Source organism: Emys orbicularis, chromosome 9, assembly GCF_028017835.1.
Source record: "Emys orbicularis isolate rEmyOrb1 chromosome 9, rEmyOrb1.hap1, whole genome shotgun sequence".
NCBI lineage: Eukaryota > Metazoa > Chordata > Testudines > Emydidae > Emys > Emys orbicularis.
The window spans coordinates 10,567,315-10,586,539 of NC_088691.1; positions in this window are offsets into that span (position 1 = coordinate 10,567,315).

Consider the following 19,225-nt stretch of genomic DNA (forward strand, 5'->3'; position numbering starts at 1 on the left):
TTGCTTTACAATCCTGGTTGAAATATTTTACTGGGGGGTTATTAGCTTAGAATACCACACACAATAAAATAGTATGAGGTACTCAGAATACAACCCATCACCAATAAATACAAATAATTTCTAACAACTCAGCTTAAATAGAATTATGCCTTTGGTAAAGCAGCAGCAAAGCCTGGGATAGTTTGGAGCTGGGTGCTAGTTTATCTTTGAGAGACTTGGGGTACATCTTCACTACCCGCCGTATCGGCGGGTAGCAATCGATTTATCCGGGATCGATATATCGCGTCTCGTTAAGACGCGATATATCGATCCCCGAACGCGCTCCCCGTCGACTCCGGAACTCCACCAGAGCGAGCAGCGGTAGCGCAGTCGACGGGGGAGCCGCGGCCGTCGATCCCGTGCCGTCTGGACCCCAGGTAATTCGATCCAAGATACTTCGACTTCAGCTACGCTATTTGTGTAGCTGAAGTTGCGTATCTTGGATCGATCCCCCCCCCAAGTGTAGACCAGCCCTTGGATAAATAGTTTCAGTCCAGGTCTCTCTCTGTCTCTCAAATAGACACAGCCAAGACCAGCCAGGGAATTGTTTGGTTTAGTAAAACCTCCTTGCCAGGAGTTATTGTAACACCAATAGACCCTGGTCGTTGGGGTCAAACCCAGGGCCGGTTCCAGGCACCAGCCCACCAAGCTGGTGCTTGGGGCGGCACCTGGAGGGGGGCGGCACGGCGCTCCGGCCCGAGAGCGGGGCCGCGACTGGGCTCGCCGCCCTCCCCGCGGCGCTGCCTCTGGCCGCTGGGGAGAGCGGAGCCGCGGCGGGCTCGCTGCCCTCCCCCTGGCGCTGCCTCTGGCCGCCGCGGAGAGCGGAGCCCCGGCCGGGCTCGCCGCCCTCCCCACCCCACGCTCTGGCCGCCGGGGCTCCGCTCTCCCCGGCGGGGCTCGCCGCCCTCCCCTGGGGGGGGGGGGGGGCGGCGGGAGGCTTTTTTGCCTGGGTCGGCAAAAAAGCCAGAGCCGGCCCTGGTCAAACCTGGGACCTCTGGAGCTAAATGCATGAGCTTCTACTGCCTGAGCTAAAAGTCATATGGCTGTTAGTCTGCTCTACAGCCTTAGCTCATTAATCTCTCTCTAAGTGGTCTCAGTGCCACTAAATGGGACAGAGCACCACACCCAGGAGGTGTGTGGGTTACATTATGTTTTACAAACCAAAGGTGGGTTTGCAGCTAGGTCTCATTTTATCTGAACACTCAAAGCTTCAGTGATATTTGAAATGGTGGTTCTGGCTTAGGCCAATCTTTTGACAGAGAAACAGAAGGGCTTCATGTCTACCACCAGACTTCAGGCTGAGAGTAGGAAGTCTGCCCAGAAGAGAGGTTGCAGTCCTGCAACCAGAGCATCACTCTCCCAGGAGGAGGAGAAGGACAGTGATGGTACACCACTACCTTCAGCTCCCTTAGGGATGGTTTTCTCCTCAGCCCCAAGGGTGACTCAGGTCTACAATGTGTTGCCATTACACATGTCTTTGGAGGGGACTTCTTATGCTAGGAGCATAATCCTATTAATGGCAAGGGTGCCAGAGGCACTGCTTTGCATTCTCTTTCCTATACCTATCACAAGATGGCACTCTTGCATTAAGAAGGGCTCCACTCAATATATTAATGTATGACTTGCTGCTCGCAGGTGTGCATAGTGGGCTTTTAAAAATGTAAGGAGCCTGATGAAGGAGCCCAAGGGAGACCTAGTTTTACCTCTCGGTCATCATCTCTTGCTTTCTGGGTTGTAGATGCTGGAGATGTAGCATAAGCGCCCCAACAGTTATTCCTCCAGCCACCCAAGGAACAGCGTTAACTGCCTCAAAGGGGGCTCTGTCCAATGTTCTTTGGCTGGAAGGATAATGGGCTGTAGTACTGGGATTCAAGGATAGAATCTGTAAAGCAGGAGACAAAAACGGGGGATCCTGAGGCCTCTAACAGAAAGCTAATAAGATTCAAGAAGCAAGAGACTCTGTCCAGGGGAAGCAGGGTCAGCAGAAAGAGGCATCTGTGTGGAAATATGGGGCTAGGTAGTCTGGGAGGATTGAAGTTTAGGAGGAATAAAGGTTTGTCTAGGTAGCATCACTGAGGAGGCAGCAGTGGGTGACCGGGGAAATGGTGAGTATATTAGTAGATCTGGACCCCATTTATCCTTAATCCACCCATGATCCTCAGAGGTCTTATAGCAACACTTCTCTGGGAGAGGGAATATTTAATGTTATTATAACAATTATTTCCTCCTCGTGCAAATGACAACCTTGGGGAAGGAAGAAATCAAGTGCATTAGAATTAATATTTAGAGAAGCTGCCTTGGAGGCATATTTCATTTTAATCCTAGCTTTAAAAAAAAAAATCACAGTGCTACAGCCAGTTAACATTTATATTATATATTTTAAATAGAAATTCACATTTCTGGGTCATTTTGAGATACATCAAGCTGACACTTGCTGGAAGTTATTGGCCAGGATTCATGTTTATATGTAGCAGGCAATATGTAAGTTTCTATCATCAGTAGGATCTCTTAAATGCATAATTGCCATCTGTGACTGCTCTGAGACGCAGGGACTAATCTGTGTTAGGGTTAGCTTAAACCATTTAACCATACCTACACTTTTTTCCCCATATGAGTTTTCTTTGTCTTGTTTTTAGGCAGCTGAGCCAAGCTATAAAATTTGTGATTTTGATCAAAGAATTTAGACCCAATATTTAAAATGTTGATAGAGATTAAATGATTATTTCACCAATAGGGTTATATTTGGAGCTGTGCTCTAGCAAAGCCACCATACAAACATGCTGAAATCTAGAAGACTGCTGCAAATGGCCAATAAAGGTTATGGGAATTCTGATCAGTTTCTAAGAATGTCTCAGAAAGTTTGTACAAATTTTTGTGTTAGAACAGTAAAACTGTATGTAGTCGCCACGTGAGATTTTAGAGATTATAGGAAGAACTAGCCCAATAAGAGACTGAAATATGGCATGATGTCTACTTTGAATTGTGCAGGGGATATATATAGGTATATGTGTTCTTGTACAGCATACAAGAGCATGTTATTTATTATTCATATCACTAGCCTTGATTGTCTTTACAACTAGACTGTACAAATGTAAACTACTGAACAATCTGGCTGTTGCAGAAGGATGGACTGGATAATCTAACAAGTGAAAAATCTCCAACTTCTATGATTTTATTGTGGCAGCGTTAAAATATCACCTTAATTTTATGAGACACAAGTACAAAAGTGTTAACGCTGTGATTTTGAATTCAGCCTCCAATCCAAGCCACAAAAGCCCTGCATTTATCATAGGATTTTTGTATTAAGGACATATGGCATTTGGATAGCAAAATCAATAGCTTGCTATGAAAAACTCAGTGGCTTCAGCTATAGACTGATAAGAGGCAGGCACATCGTCCCAACTCTGCCTCTTGTGGAATTGTGTGATATGAAATATTTCCATTACTTTACGGAAACATAGATCTGTATGTCAAATAATAGCCTTCAAAGCCACTCAGGCTTTGACATTCCTTGCGGGGGGGAGGAGGAGGAGTTGTTTCTTTCATGAAGTGCATGCATATCTATGCTCAAAGTAAGACAACTTCAGAGCCAGTATAAGGACACCGAGTAACAAATTTATTTAAATTTGTTAGTCTCTAAGGTGCCACAAGGACTCCTCGTTCGTTTTGCTGATACAGACTAACACGGCTACCCCTCTGAAACCTAGAAGGACACTGTTTCACGATTCTTGAACCATAACTGGTTCCTTAGGAAGTTGCTAGAACTGTCAAAAGTTTTCTATCTAGAAGTTTTAGGATGGAAAAATGGCTATTTTATTGAAATGAAAATTCCTATGGGAAATGTCTGTTTTCAACAATCTGGGGGGCTTTTTAAAAAAAAGGCAACACAAAACCAAGTTCCAGAAACTGAAACATTCAGTTAAGAAGAAAAACAATTCACCTGAGTGAAATATTTCAGTTTTTGACTGCAGACAACTAAAAAAAAATGTCAGAAAAATTGTGATGAAAACTAATTTTTTTGCCAAGATGGGAAGTCATTTCTTAACCAGCTCTACTAACTGCCCTGTGTAGCAGCAAAATACATCAATAAATCTGGAAACCATCCCATAACTGTGAACAACATGATTTCACACATTTTCAAACAAGCCTTCCCAGTTACTAGAAACCCTTGCTAAAGGAATCCACTGTTATTCTGTCATTCACTGGGATGTCTGATTTAAAAAAATGTCCAACATCTGTACCAATGCATATATTTTTTTTCTTTTAAGTTGACTAAATATGGCTAAATTTGGCATTTATAGTGATCTTACTCTTCCTTTTTTGTGTGGTTTTTTGGGGGGGGGGAGGGAGGAGATTACCTTGGAATTGTCTGAATAAAAAATCAAGTGTTCTGGGGAAACTTTTATACAGTGTACCCCAGATACTACTAGTTTGTGGACATAATTTGATGCATTTGATGAGTTCCAATATATTTTTACACAAGTGCAGCCTATAGGTGGTAACAACAGAGCTAGTTTAGATCGCTTTCTAGCATTTTAGGGAAATGGAAAATGTGCGTGAACAGTACATTCTTAGATGACATTTCTCTCATTTTCATCTAGAGAGTACTCTTGGAAATAAAGAATTATTCTGCTATTCCAGATGTTTAATTACGATAAAGCTTGACTCTTACAAATGCAAATGTGTTAAGTGGTACTTGATATAGATTTCCCAGTTTGCCTAATATGATTATATCAAAAATATTTAGCAACTAGCTGCAGCTAAATTCACTGAAAAAACAAGTTATATGGATATTGAATCATTTTCTTAACAGCAACAGCATGCAAAAGTTCTGATGCTAGAATAAAACTGGGATGATGGTGGCCTATTGATTGCAGACACTGAAATCAGCCATTAGAGAGGTACCCACAGGTCATTCCATTCCCTAATAGTAAAAGTAGACAACAAAACATGAGAGAATGCCATCCATAATTGCTCTTTCATTTCATTCTATGTATAAGTCTGTATAGAGCTCTGTAAAAAACAAAAACAAAAAAAGTCCTGGGCAATGCATTTTAATTGAATTATATGCATCTAGACGCGATAAATCGACCCCCAAGCGCTCTCCCGTCGACTCCTGTACTCCAGCTCGGCGAGAGGCGCAGACAGAGTCGACGGGGGAGCGTCAGCAGTCGACCTACCGCAGTGAAGACACCGCGGTGAGTAGATCTAAGTACGTCGACTTCAGCTACGTTATTCACGTAGCTGAAGTTGCGTAACTTAGATCGATTTCCACCCTCCCCCCCCTCCCCCCAGTGTAGACCAGGCCTTTAATCAGAAGTTTCCACTGTCTAATAACTAGGTGCAGCCTGGGTAACAATAGTACAAGCTTCCCCACAATGCTCTGCCAACATGCCTCAATCCTGCCCTGGAATGAAGATTTGGCTCTGTCTGTACATATTCTGTCCTTGAATGTGGCCTCCATTGACTCCAATAGAAGTTGTGTTTGGCTGGAAGCAATCATTCCACACACAACATTAGATTCATTAGCAAGTCCAAAGAATTTGCTTTTGCAGCACACACAAGAGGGCATGTTTGCACAAGCAATTGGCTGGCACTATGCATCAGTTCATTTAGTAGCTCTCAAAGAAGCATGTTGTATCAATCCCCTGGGAACAGCTATCATATCTGGAGGGTATTGATCATCACGGATTTCCTACCAAATGAAGAATCAAAGCAAAAAAAACTTGTCTAAACCCCTACTGCCAGAAGGTGCTGGCAGGTGATTAGCAGAAATCATTTATCCCTCAGCTGATTAAATGAAGAGCAGCATGACCTGGCTTTTCCCCTTTGATTTATGTATGGAAAATTTACACACCATGTAAGAAAGCTTGTTGCAGTGTGATAAATGGGTGAGAGGCCCTCGTAAGTCACCTCTGCATTTATAATTATGCATCCTTCTCTGCAAGTTTGGGGTCAAGTATTGAAGACATTGACGTTGTTTCTCTATTTCAAAAAGAATACCACCCACATTTACATGGCTTGCACGTAACGCAGCACCCCCCTTCCTCCCTCCCCCTACCCCCCCCCCCAAAAAAAGCTCTGTTCAAACAAAAAGGACAGTAAACGTGGAGCCAACAAAAGGAGAGACTTCCTTGTGCAGCAGATTGTCAACCTGTGGAATTCACTGCTGAGCCACTGCTGTGACTAGATTTCCAGTACCACTAGATCATTTTATGACCATTAACAACACTGTTGGGGGGAAACAGACAAGCCAAGATAATGATATGAGAAATCCAACTTCATGCTTCAGGTCATAAACCAATCACCTGCTGTTGTCAAGGGGAATTCCTATCTTACAACATTACATAATTGGCTCAGAGCCCTGTACATTAGGGACCTGATCCTACAGCATCAAGGTCAATAGGAGCTTTGCCAACAACTTCAATAGTTGCAGGTGAGGCCCTTTGAGCACGTGGAGAGTCGGGCTGGAGTCACCCTATTCTAATACAGATATTGACCAATGCCAGAGGCCAGATGCCAGACTTGAGAGATAGATGGTGTGATCTGTTCTAATATATCTTATATTAGGTATAAGGAGTGTGATCCATCATAGATATATGGCAGTTTTAGGGATGAGTTAACATAAATTTTCAGTCAAAACGAAGTTACATAGAACTCAGAATTATTATAAGTGTAGCTTTAAAAATAGCTGTAAAAAGGTGTTACTGTCCAATCCCCACCTTTATTTCAAAGCCCGCATCCATACTAGACAGGACTTCCCTCTGTAATATTGTATAAACATCTACATCAGATTTTTATTTTTGAAAGAGTCACGAGCTTTGCTTTTGGAACTGTATAACAAGAACTGTATAACAAGAGACTTTTCAAAACCTTCAGACTCTGCATCAGCCAAAGGCACTGCATCAGATATATCTGCACAGATTGACTACTAGTCATTAACATTTTTATAATTAAGTGATAAGAAACGTCTACGATTGCTTTTCCATAAGACAAAAATTCCCCGGAAACTAAGCACTAGGAAATAAATGTAGGCCCTAGATAATATATTCCTAATTCAAAGACACGTATAAGGCTTCATCTCATGTATAGTCCCTACTCCATGACTAAAGTGAATTTTATACGGGTTCTTCATTTATAAACCTCCTCACATTGTTCTAGGTTCCCACAAATTACCTTGTGGAATGATCTTTTCCAACCACATTTATTACCTGGGTTGTTTTTAAAGTATTATTAAGAGCTATATTGTGACTTCAGGCAGACCTTGAACAAGGGGGTGTGGGAATGTAAGATGCACCACCACAGAAAGGTTTATGACTCAGAGCCACACCCCAATCACAATTGCCTGCTTCCTCCTTGCCTGTACCAGTGGCAAACTAGACACTTCCTGCAGCAGCTCAGCTGTGCTACCTGGGCAGGGGGTGAGGGGTTGTGGAGCTAAGGTTGCTCCTATTCCTGTCCTTCCATTCCATGCACCTGTTCAGTGGAGGGAGTAAGCCTGTGCTCCATCTGGGGAGCCCACACAGAAGTCTCACTTCTCATTCCCTCCTGGGGGGGGATGTAGGTCACAGTACACTCTAGCCCTTAGGAAACAGTTTTACAGAATTATGAACCAAAGCACCGAGACTGTCAATTTAATGTAAATCTTAAGGTACATTAAACAGATCCCCTCTGAGCATAGACACACTGTGTAAACAAGATGTCTCATGGTTCTGCTGATCCCTTTAATCCAGGACTCTAGTAAGGGCTGCTCTAGTAGTCACTCATTCACTAACTCCCACTGCCACTTCAGGGGATGTTTTGGACAGGATGCTCAGAGTACTATCACTGCAAAAACCTGACCTCCATTTTTTGGTAGTAGTGAAATCCACCCAGCCCCTCTTTCACTCTCATTAAAACTACCTCAGAGGAACAGTAAATAAGCTCATTAGCATTCAAGAACTGCTAACAGAGAGGTCACCTTCTTCTCTGTCGAACAAGTCTCCATTTCAAACATTAAAACCTCTCAGTTAGCAATTTATGACAAGGGCACTGAAGTACACAAGACTCGTTTTTTTTCAGGCTAAGGTGTTTTGTGCAGTGGAAGCACTAGAAGACCATCCTCAGGGAAAAATCCAGTCGTCCCTCCCATGGCTATGTAGAGTGTGAAATGCAAAATAATTGCTACTAGGGGGCAGGCTTAGGAGAGGAGAGGAAGGTGCAAGTTTTGACTGAGCGGGATAGAATGAGAACTGCACAAGGACATCAGGGTTAGGCCTAGTGCATATTAGTATGGTTCTGCTATGCTTTTACTTAATGAAACTTCTAATCATGTCCGATAAGAGGGAGCAGCAATAAATCTCATTGTAACAGGAATGAAAATGGTGAACTGTCTTTTTATCCCATCAGGTCAAACCCTTGTGGTTTTTTGAATGTACACTGTCTCCTTCTGTTCACAATACATGTTAGGGAAGGGGGCTCTTAAGTGGAAGATCTGTGTACAGATGAGAAATTCTCTGAGTGTCTGACATTTCCTTACACAGCTGTAGCAGTTTAGAGTATTGTGAAATCAGCAATTGGTTACACACCAATAATATTTTAACCAAAAATGACTCACTGAATTAAATACTTCATAATATAGCCAAGAGCTATAGCCAATACAATCCAGGAGACATTCAGATACCGTCACCATCTCACTACTTTGACTGTAGAATAGAGAGAACATAGTTCTAGCTTCTTACTATAAATGGAGATAAAACTCAGCAAAGGAATTCTTTGCTGGCTAATCTTCATTCTCGGTCTCTTACTATAATAACTGTCAGCCCCATTAAAAATGCCCAGGGCCTTGTGCAGAGCTCATGCAACTCCTATAGAGTTGATCCTGTGAGGTACCAAGCACTTTCTGAAAGACCTTGAGCTCATCAATCACCACTCAAATCAACAGGAGAGTTTGTGCTCAGCATTTCAGAAGAAGCTAGGCAGCACCTTGCAGGTTTGGACTGGGTGAGAAGATCAAAGCAACATTTTCCCCCCCCAGCCACCCTCCTTCCAGGATTTGGGACTAGGGTTTTATGGTCCAATAGATTTGTGCAAAAATAACTGTGCCCATTGACGAATTTATTCTGTTGCTCAGCTTATTCATCATTTGGAACTTTTGACTAAATGTACAAATATGCTCAATGGGAAATGAGGAGATTCTTAAATCATATAATAAATACAGTATAAATATTCTGGCAATGTTTTATTTATTTTTAAAAGCCTTAACAACCCCATGCTTCGGAGCAGGGACTAGAAATTCAGCAGCAGGGTGGCTTTGGGTCAAGAATGCGCCTTTAGCCAGCACTGGGGGGAAATCACCCAAATTAGGCCAAATTTTAAACCTTTGAAAAGTCATAGTTCGCACATGCTCAGTAGAGACTTGCTAGAGCGTAATTCCCCAAAGATTCTATGGACACGCTCCAGACCAGGGCTGAAAAAGCAGGACTTTCCTGCAATTCCAGCTCTGGACTGGTATGAGTCATGCCAGTTCCAGACCCAGGCACTAGAACTGAAAGCAGGGAGCCTGCCTCTCCTGTGTTCTTAATGACGCCCCCTGCTAGGCCCAGGGAGTTGGAGGAGAAAAGCTGCCTGAATTGAATGCAGAGGGGACAAGAGCCAGACCCAGGTGAGGGGGAGGAGAGTAGATTGGGACAAGGAAACTGGGGTAGGGGGAGAGGGGAACTCGGAGCCAGTGGGGACGGGGAATATGGGTGTGAGCCGGGGGTGACTGAAGGGCAGCAGAGGGACAGGACAGAAAGAGAGACAGATCAGACAAGGGAGTCACAAAGAGGGGCACTAGGATTAGCTGGGAAGAAGATTGGAGACAAGGAGCTGGAAGGGAGTGAGATGAGGTTTACAGAGGCTAAGGGAGTGATGGAGCAGTTCTGGGGCAAGAGGGCTCTGCCCCCGAGCAGCTGCAGAGCATGCTCCAAATGGAGGAACTGCTTAAAAGGGGACTGACCATCGAGCAGGGGGAAATGCTCTTCACAAAAAAAGAAGACTGGGGAAGAATGGAACCTGTCTCTCTATACGGAAAAATACAGCTAGTTCCAAATTTTACATGCTTAGGAGTTATGTTCAACAACAAACTAACTTGAAAGGGTCATATAGATAATATCAAGACTAAATGTAAAGATAGGATGAATCTGTTTAAAAGCATTGTTGGGAACAATTGAGATACAGATAAGAACAAGTTCCTGATGCTCTATAGGGTACTAGTAAAACCAGTAATATATTATGGAAGCTAAGCCCTCTATTCAGCTTCTAAACCATGACTTAAAAAATTTGAGCGAGTCCAAGCTCAAGCTCTGCAAATCGCACGTGGTGCGAGTGGTACAACTCTGTTGTGTGTGCTGCAGGTAGCAACTGGAGAAATGCCTATGAATTTAAGGATGAAATTGTTAGTGTTAACCTTTTCAGCTAAGTTTAATGGAAATAGTGGAGATAGGAGTACTAAACAAATAGACAAGGACTGTTGGGAATTAAGTAGACAAGAATTAACTGGATGCCACAAACTCCCGTAAGATAACAGGGTCAAAAAGCAGGTAAAAGACTTGGGTGAAAAGGAAGGACTGGAAGAAATTAAAAATCTTTAGTCATGGGAAATCAAACTATAGCTGGATGGTTGTCTCTCCAGTTGTGGATTTGGAGTTGTACGATAAAATAAAGGCAAGAGCAGGACCGTCAAATATGACGACTAAAATTTATGAGTTTATACGTGACAAATGAGGTCAACATTGCCAAATCTATATTGACAGCTCTAGAGATGACAACACAAGTAGAGTGGGAATGGCCTTTTGTATCCCTGAATTTGGAATTAAGAGATCTATGAAACTATCCAATTTTGTGGCAATTATGAGAGTGGAGTTGGTGGGCATACTGTTGGCACTGACCTGGATAAGGGATGTATGCCCAACTTTGACTGCTGTCCTATCTGACTCTTTATCAAGCATAATGGTGATTAGAAAGGGAGCCTCAGAAAGCAGGAATGACTTAATCAATGGAATATTGTTCTTAACTCTGGAAATAGTACAATTAGGTATAGTAATAATGTGGATTCCAGCACACGTCAAGATACCGGGCAATGAAATGGCAGATAAAGAAGTGAAAAATGCCTTAAAAAATGAGGAGGTTGATACACCTCTACCCTGATATAACGCTGTCCTCAGGAGCCAAAAAATGTTACCGCGTTATAGGTGAAACCGTGTTATATCAAACTTGCTTTGATCCGCCGGAGTGCGCAGCCCCCCCCCCCCCGAGCGCTGCTTTACCGCGTTATATCTGAATTTGTGTTATATCGGGTCACGTTATATCGGGGTGGAGGTGTATAAAGAACCCTCTGAGTAAAAAGGACTTCAAAAGTTTGGTTAAGAGAGAATTTAAGAAGGAATGGCAAGAACCACAGACCAAAGAGGGGGGAAAAAAGGCAAAGGTTCCATGAAATCTATCCGAAATGTGACGTTAATGGTACACTTACTAACTATGACAGAAGAAGCGAAGTAACTATATTTAGAGTACTAACAGGTCACTGTGATCTGAATGGTAATTTATATTTACTAAACAAGCACAAAGACAGGTGCAACACATTCAAAGTCCAAGAAACAGCTGAGCATCTGCTGTGGCAATGAAGGGGGAATTACCCAGAGAGATTCTTTATGAAGAACTGAGATGCCTCAAGGTGAAAGCAGATAGTCTGAAAGGGTTGGTGAGAGTACCAGGAAAGCAGGGTAGCATTAAAAGAGGCATTACTTTGCTCTTTTAAGGATACAGAGCTGGGTGAGAGGATATAGCTTTTTGCTTATGCAAAAACTGCGGTAGGTGGCAGTCACAGCCTCACATGCTCAGGCTGCGGCACCATAAAACAACAGGAAAAGAAAGAAAGAGGCAGGGGGCAGTGACGGAGAGTTTCATAGGGAGGAAGCCAGTTTACAGCTTCTGACACAGAGAGAGCCACAGGAGAAGGGTCTGGAGAATGGGTAAGACCTGACCAGGAGCCTGACCCTTTTCCTTCCTCTGCTCTCTGACAAGGGACAATAACTGGACGTGGATCGGACACAGACTTCTCTTAGGGGAGAGTCTGATGATAGAGAATCTCCAGGTTATAGTCAGGAGCAGAGGACTGAAAAGTATAATGTAAGGGCCGGATCAAATGATAAACAGCCACATAAAAAAGAATCTGGCACATCAGAAAAAGGCAGGCTAATAAACAGGGACAAGTTTTTAAAGTGCTTGTACACAAATGCCAGAAGTCTAAATAATAAGATGGGTGAACTAGAGTGCCTTGTGATAAAGGAGGATATAGCTATAATAGGCATCACAGAAACCTGGTGGACTGAGAGCAATCAATGGGACACAATCATTCCGGGGTACAAAATATATCGGAAGGACAGAACAGGCCGTGCAGGGGGAGGAGTGGCACTATATGTTAAAGAAAGTGTAGATTCAAATGAAGTAAAAATCTTAAGCGAATCCACAGGTTCCATAGAGTCTCTATGGATAGAAATTTCATGCTCTAGTAAAAATATAACATTAGGGATCTATTATCGACCACCTGACCAGGACAGTAATAGTGATGATGAAATGCTAAGGGAAATTAGAGAGGCTATCAAAATTAAGAACCCAATAATAGTGGGGGATTTCAATTATCCCCATATTGACTGGGAACATTTCACTTCAGGACGAAATGCAGAGATAAAATTTCTCGATACTTTAAATGACTGCTTCATGGAGCAGCTAGTACGGGAACCCACAAGGGGAGAGGCGACTCTAGATTTAATCCTGAGTGGAGCGCAGGAGCTGGTCCAAGAGGTAACTATAGCGGGACCGCTTGGAAATAGTGACCATAATACAATAGCATTCAACATCCCTGTGGTGGGAAGAACACCTCAACTGCCCAACACTGTGGCCTTTAATTTCAAAAGGGGGAACTATACAAAAATGAGGGGGTTAGTTAGACAAAAGTTAAAAGGTTCAGTGACTAAAGTGAAATCCCTGCAAGTTGCGTGGGCCCTTTTTAAAGACACCATAATAGAGGCTCAACTTCAATGTATACCCCAAATTAAGAAAAACAGTAAAAGAACTAAAAAAGAGCCACCGTGGCTTAACAACCATGTAAAAGAAGCAGTGAGAGATAAAAAGACTTCCTTTAAAAAGTGGAAGTCAAATCCTAGTGAGGCAAATAGAAAGGAACACAAACACTGCCAACTTAAGTGCAAGAGTGTAATAAGAAAAGCCAAAGAGGAGTTTGAAGAACGGCTAGCCAAAAACTCCAAAGGTAATAACAAAATGTTTTTTAAGTACATCAGAAGCAGGAAGCCTGCTAAACAACCAGTGGGGCCCCTTGACGATGAAAATACAAAAGGAGCGCTTAAAGATGATAAAGTCATTGCGGAGAAACTAAATGGATTCTTTGCTTCAGTCTTCACGGCTGAGGATGTTAGGGAGATTCCCAAACCTGAGCTGGCTTTTGTAGGTGACAAATCTGAGGAACTGTCACAGATTGAAGTATCACTAGAGGAGGTTTTGGAATTAATTGATAAACTCAACATTAACAAGTCACCGGGACCAGATGGCATTCACCCAAGAGTTCTGAAAGAACTCAAATGTGAAGTTGCGGAACTATTAACTAAGGTTTGTAACCTGTCCTTTAAATCGGCTTCGGTACCCAATGACTGGAAGTTAGCTAATGTAACGCCAATATTTAAAAAGGGCTCTAGGGGTGATCCCGGCAATTACAGACCGGTAAGTCTAACGTCGGTACCGGGCAAATTAGTTGAAACAATAGTAAAGAACAAAATTGTCAGACACATAGAAAAACATAAACTCTTGAGCAATAGTCAACATGGTTTCTGTAAAGGGAAATCGTGTCTTACTAATCTATTAGAGTTCTTTGAAGGGGTCAACAAACATGTGGACAAGGGGGATCCGGTGGACATAGTGTACTTAGATTTCCAGAAAGCCTTTGACAAGGTCCCTCACCAAAGGCTCTTACGTAAATTAAGCTGTCATGGGATAAAAGGGAAGGTCCTTTCATGGATTGAGAACTGGTTAAAGGACAGGGAACAAAGGGTAGGAATTAATGGTAAATTCTCAGAATGGAGAGGGGTAACTAGTGGTGTTCCCCAAGGGTCAGTCCTAGGACCTATCCTATTCAATTTATTCATAAATGATCTGGAGAAAGGGGTAAACAGTGAGGTGGCAAAGTTTGCAGATGATACTAAACTACTCAAGATAGTTAAGACCAAAGCAGATTGTGAAGAACTTCAAAAAGATCTCACAAAACTAAGTGATTGGGCAACAAAATGGCAAATGAAATTTAATGTGGATAAATGTAAAGTAATGCACATTGGAAAAAATAACCCCAACTATACATACAACATGATGGGGGCTAATTTAGCTACAACGAGTCAGGAAAAAGATCTTGGCGTCATCGTGGATAGTTCTCTAAAGATGTCCATGCAGTGTGCAGAGGCGGTCAAAAAAGCAAACAGGATGTTAGGAATCATTAAAAAGGGGATAGAGAATAAGACTGAGAATATATTATTGCCCTTATATAAATCCATGGTTCGCCCACATCTCGAATACTGTGTACAGATGTGGTCTCCTCACCTCAAAAAAGATATTCTAGCACTAGAAAAGGTTCAGAAAAGAGCAACTAAAATGATTAAGGGTTTAGAGAGGGTCCCATATGAGGAAAGATTAAAGAGGCTAGGACTCTTCAGTTTGGAAAAGAGAAGACTAAGGGGGGACATGATAGAGGTATATAAAATCATGAGTGATGTTGAGAAAGTGGATAAGGAAAAGTTATTTACTTATTCCCATAATACAAGAACTAGGGGTCACCAAAAGAAATTAATAGGCAGCAGGTTTAAAACAAATAAAAGGAAGTTCTTCTTCACGCAGCGCACAGTCAACTTGTGGAACTCCTTACCTGAGGAGGTTGTGAAGGCTAGGACTATAACAATGTTTAAAAGGGGACTGGATAAATTCATGGTGGCTAAGTCCATAAATGGCTATTAGCCAGGATGGGTAAGAATGGTGTCCCTAGCCTCTGTTCGTCAGAGGATGGAGATGGATGGCAGGAGAGAGATCACTTGATCATTGCCTGTTAGGTTCACTCCCTTTGGGGCACCTGGCATTGGCCACTGTCGGTAGACAGATACTGGGCTAGATGGACCTTTGGTCTGACCCAGTACGGCCTTTCTTATGTTCTTATGTTATGTTCTGAGAAGTGAACTGGGAAGTACCCATTTGACTATCTGAACTGTTGGGCCTGACTGGGAACTCTCTGCTGGGTTTGGGGAGAGAGAGTGGGGAGGTAGAAAGTGGCCCAGGACAGGCTGGTCTGACGTGTCAGCAAAAGGGGATTGAGACACGCCTCGCCCCTTCCCCCAGGGTTGGGACCTGTGGAGAGGGAGGACCGTCCCGCTACCTTTTTCTCCCCCCACCTCTGGCTGAGAGAACCCAGGGGGGCACCGGGGAATGAGGGACTGTAACTCGGCCTCTAGGTAAGGCCATCTCAGGACTCTGGGGGACTGTTGAGCCGTGGCCTGCCCACTAGGTCTGCTGGCCCCCAAGTGAAGCAAGCTAGAGGGAGGACTGGGAATGGCTGGGCAAGGAGACTGGGATAAGAAGCTTGAGAAAGGAGGAGCCAGGGGGGAAAAGAGACAGGAACTCACTTTGCTCCAGAGTCTGGAATTAAACCCAAGATTCCTGAAACTCACCATTACTCTGCTGTCAGCAAATGTCTGTGAACCCCACTAGCAAAGTATCTTATCCCCCACTAGTGCTGGTCCACATAAAGATGACAACCTACTACTGCTTTAAGTTAACTCATTAGCTCTGTGTGGTGACTCTAAATGTTCCAATCCTGCTGGGCTATTCAAGGGAGGTAGGGACTCATCTCCCATTGAAAGTCAATGGGACTTGGCCATATACTTCCCAGAGGTTTCTTTGAGAACTCCAACTGGTAGTACTAGTAAAATACATACAGTCATAGAAATACCTAGTATAAAATTAGTAAGTGCTTTTTATCAAGGAAGAGTGCATATAATATGAAGCCTGATTTTACAAGTCCCTCACATGCAAAACTTACATTGAAATCAATCTGCATTCCACATGCAAATGGTCTGCAGGATCAGCCCCTACTTTTAGAGGCTACCTCACTTCTGTCTTATGCCCCTCCCCCTTACTTCTCACTCCTGTTTAAATTAAAGCAAGCCACCTGACATCCAGGGCTGCCCCTACTTTTTCCCCATAATTCAAGGACTGGTCAGGTCTTGTCCTCACTTGATGGGTTATGGGCGAAAGGTGTGTTCTTAAGTCAAGTTAGCTAGTGTGAGATAAAATCCGAGTAAGAACAAAGCAGTTGGTAGTTTTCACAGAAGTTAGCAGGTCAGTCTTTAACTTGTCCTGCTCATTACAGACTGCCTTGCCTTCATTAGGATTTTATCTCCTGGTAGCTAACTCAAGTTAAGAGCACACCTTCCCCCTCCCTGAGACAAGACATCGGTGTTGTTTCAAGGAATAGGTTGTTAACTATGCACTGGTAAGTAACTTATTTTAAAAACTCAGGGTTATATTTTGAAAGTTCCATTGGGGAAAAAAAAAGAATGTAAAGATTTGAAATACTTACTTCCATCTTAGTGATGTTCAAACGTTTCTGATGCATTATTTAAACTTAACCAGCAATGACAGTGCCCTTTAAATGTCAGTGGAAATTTACAACAGTCATATCAAAGTCTGAAATGAAATACCAGCATAACAGGTCCTGTAATTGAATTGGGTGGTAAACTGACTAGAAAGACCTCCTGTTAAAGATCCCTACATGTCCGTTAGTGAGGCCAGCACAAAAAAGTCATACAAATAATGTTGTTTGCAGTGTTGTTGTATCCATATTGGTCCCAAGGTATGAAACAAAGTGGGTGAAGTAATATATTTTATTGGACCAGCCTCTGTTGGTGAAAGAGAGAAGCTTTCAAGCTTGCACAGAGCTCTTCTTGAGGACCTGAAGTTGGTCCAATAATAGATATTACCTCACCCACCTTGTCTCTAGTATAAATCACTTTGCAGTTGAGCTGAAATGCTGTTGAGCATTAATAGACCACAGAGTGAATTTTACAAGGAAAACATTTTAATATTCTACCTGGACAGTCAGTCTAAAGTATGATGTATCAACATGCAGCAATAAAACAAGGATAGTTACATAGATAACATTCAATGTTATTTGTTTTGCTTATATTATGTTGCCACTAGCAAATTTTATATGACTTAACATTAGAACAGGCTACAATTAAGAGTTTTTTCATATTTAGAAATATGCCACTTTTATTGCACATTAATGTCTCCTAAAGAGAAAAATCAATAATTTCATAAAACACCAAATAGCTTGTGGTGTTTTGCCATTTTGAAAGCCACTTCTTTAACTCTATTTATTCAATAAACTAGGATAAAAAATCTGCCCTTTAGCTAGTTTGTGTTTAGAATTTAGATGACTATTATTTTGGACAATTAAACAAAATGTGTAAACTGAAAGAAAAATATTAAAATCAGCCCTGCAATATCTCTAGCAGCCAGAGTTTAATGGTGATTAAAAACAAAACTCTTCAAGAAAGCCCATGGGAATGTATCAATGAACAAATTACATAGTGACCATGTCAGAAGGTGCCATTAATGGGAGTTGGGTCAAATCTCATGTTAGTTCCAGAATTTTTTAATGCTTATTTTTTAAAAAAAATAAACTAGAACCATGCCACCTAAAATGTTCATTTTTAGGTTTTGACACAAACTGACTAAGTAATGAAATCTATAGTTAAGTAAGGCTAACCTCTGACAAGCACAGCATGGACCCAGCCCTGCTCCCATTAAGGTCTATGAAGATATTGACATTGACTTTGGACCAGCAGCACTGGTCCTCCTGCTTCCAAATGAACAATCCCAGCTCAGCCCAATAAAGCAATGGCCCAATAAAGCAGCCTTGAAGTTAGCTAGATTGGTCAGGTGTGGATTCCTACAGCATAGTGGAATCTCCAGTCAGTACAGAACTGATGTAGTCTCCAATACAGGGGGGTGTGCTAAGGTCATGCCAAAGAAGGAGACATGGCTAGAGTGTGCTACACTCCACCAATTCCCCCAATGTTTCAACAAAAGCTCAAAGGCCATTGCAGGCATCCATAATTTAGAGCACCCATGAAGCTGTTCTAACTTATGCCAGTGGCCTATCTAACACCTATCATTCAGCCACCTTTGCCCCCCACCTTTGGTCCAGTACCAGAGTATGGCTGGTCATCATGAGGAACAGGGGCCTGGAAGATTTGCTATTGTCTTCAAAGGAGCAGGCACAGGCTATTTATCTATGTACTCTATCAATATCAGGTCCCTATGTGATATCAAGTATCAGTCCTTAAATAGAACACCCACAACTTCCTTAGGGCTAAAATTCTCAATCCTTGGTCTCTGCTCAAAGGTGACTTTTTTTCAAAAGTCTTCTTGAAATTTCATGCCACAATGAAGACTATAGGACTACCCCAGGTGGTTACTGGCTCAGCTCACATAGCTGGTCCAAGTCTTGATCAGAGTTTGGGCTGGGGGTGGAGGTTAGACCGTTGGAAATAAAGCCAATATTATGGACTGCATATTACCACCTGTACTTTGAGATTATGATGTGTGTATCCTGTCAGGGGAAGGGGCCTGTACTGATTATCCATCCAAAAGCTAGTGGAACTAGAGTGCTTCCAGAAGGCCCTGAGGGGAGATGTCTTTCTGACAGACCAACCCTAACAATAACGTTGCAATGATCTTCTATCTTTAACAATTGATAGGATGGCCCCAGCATCCACTTCTCCAGCTTCACCTCCACAGTGCACCTTTGTTTTCAGGCCCTGCACAGTTTACCTGGGTTTGCAGACAACCTGCAATAGATCAAGTATATGAGGCAAGTTGGGTAGAGCACAGGTAGCAGAAGTCTTGGTCTTAAAATGATCAACTGCATCATCATTTAATGACTATTATTCTATGGCTGCATATGAGGTAAAGAAGAGGTTCTTTGCCGCCACTATATCATCTGCAAAGTCTTCATTAGCAGATTTTTTTTTTTTTACTTTTTGGTGTTTTAGGGTAATGAACAGATTGCTTAAGCAGAGCTACCTTCAGTCAAGTCCCTCCTGTAGTG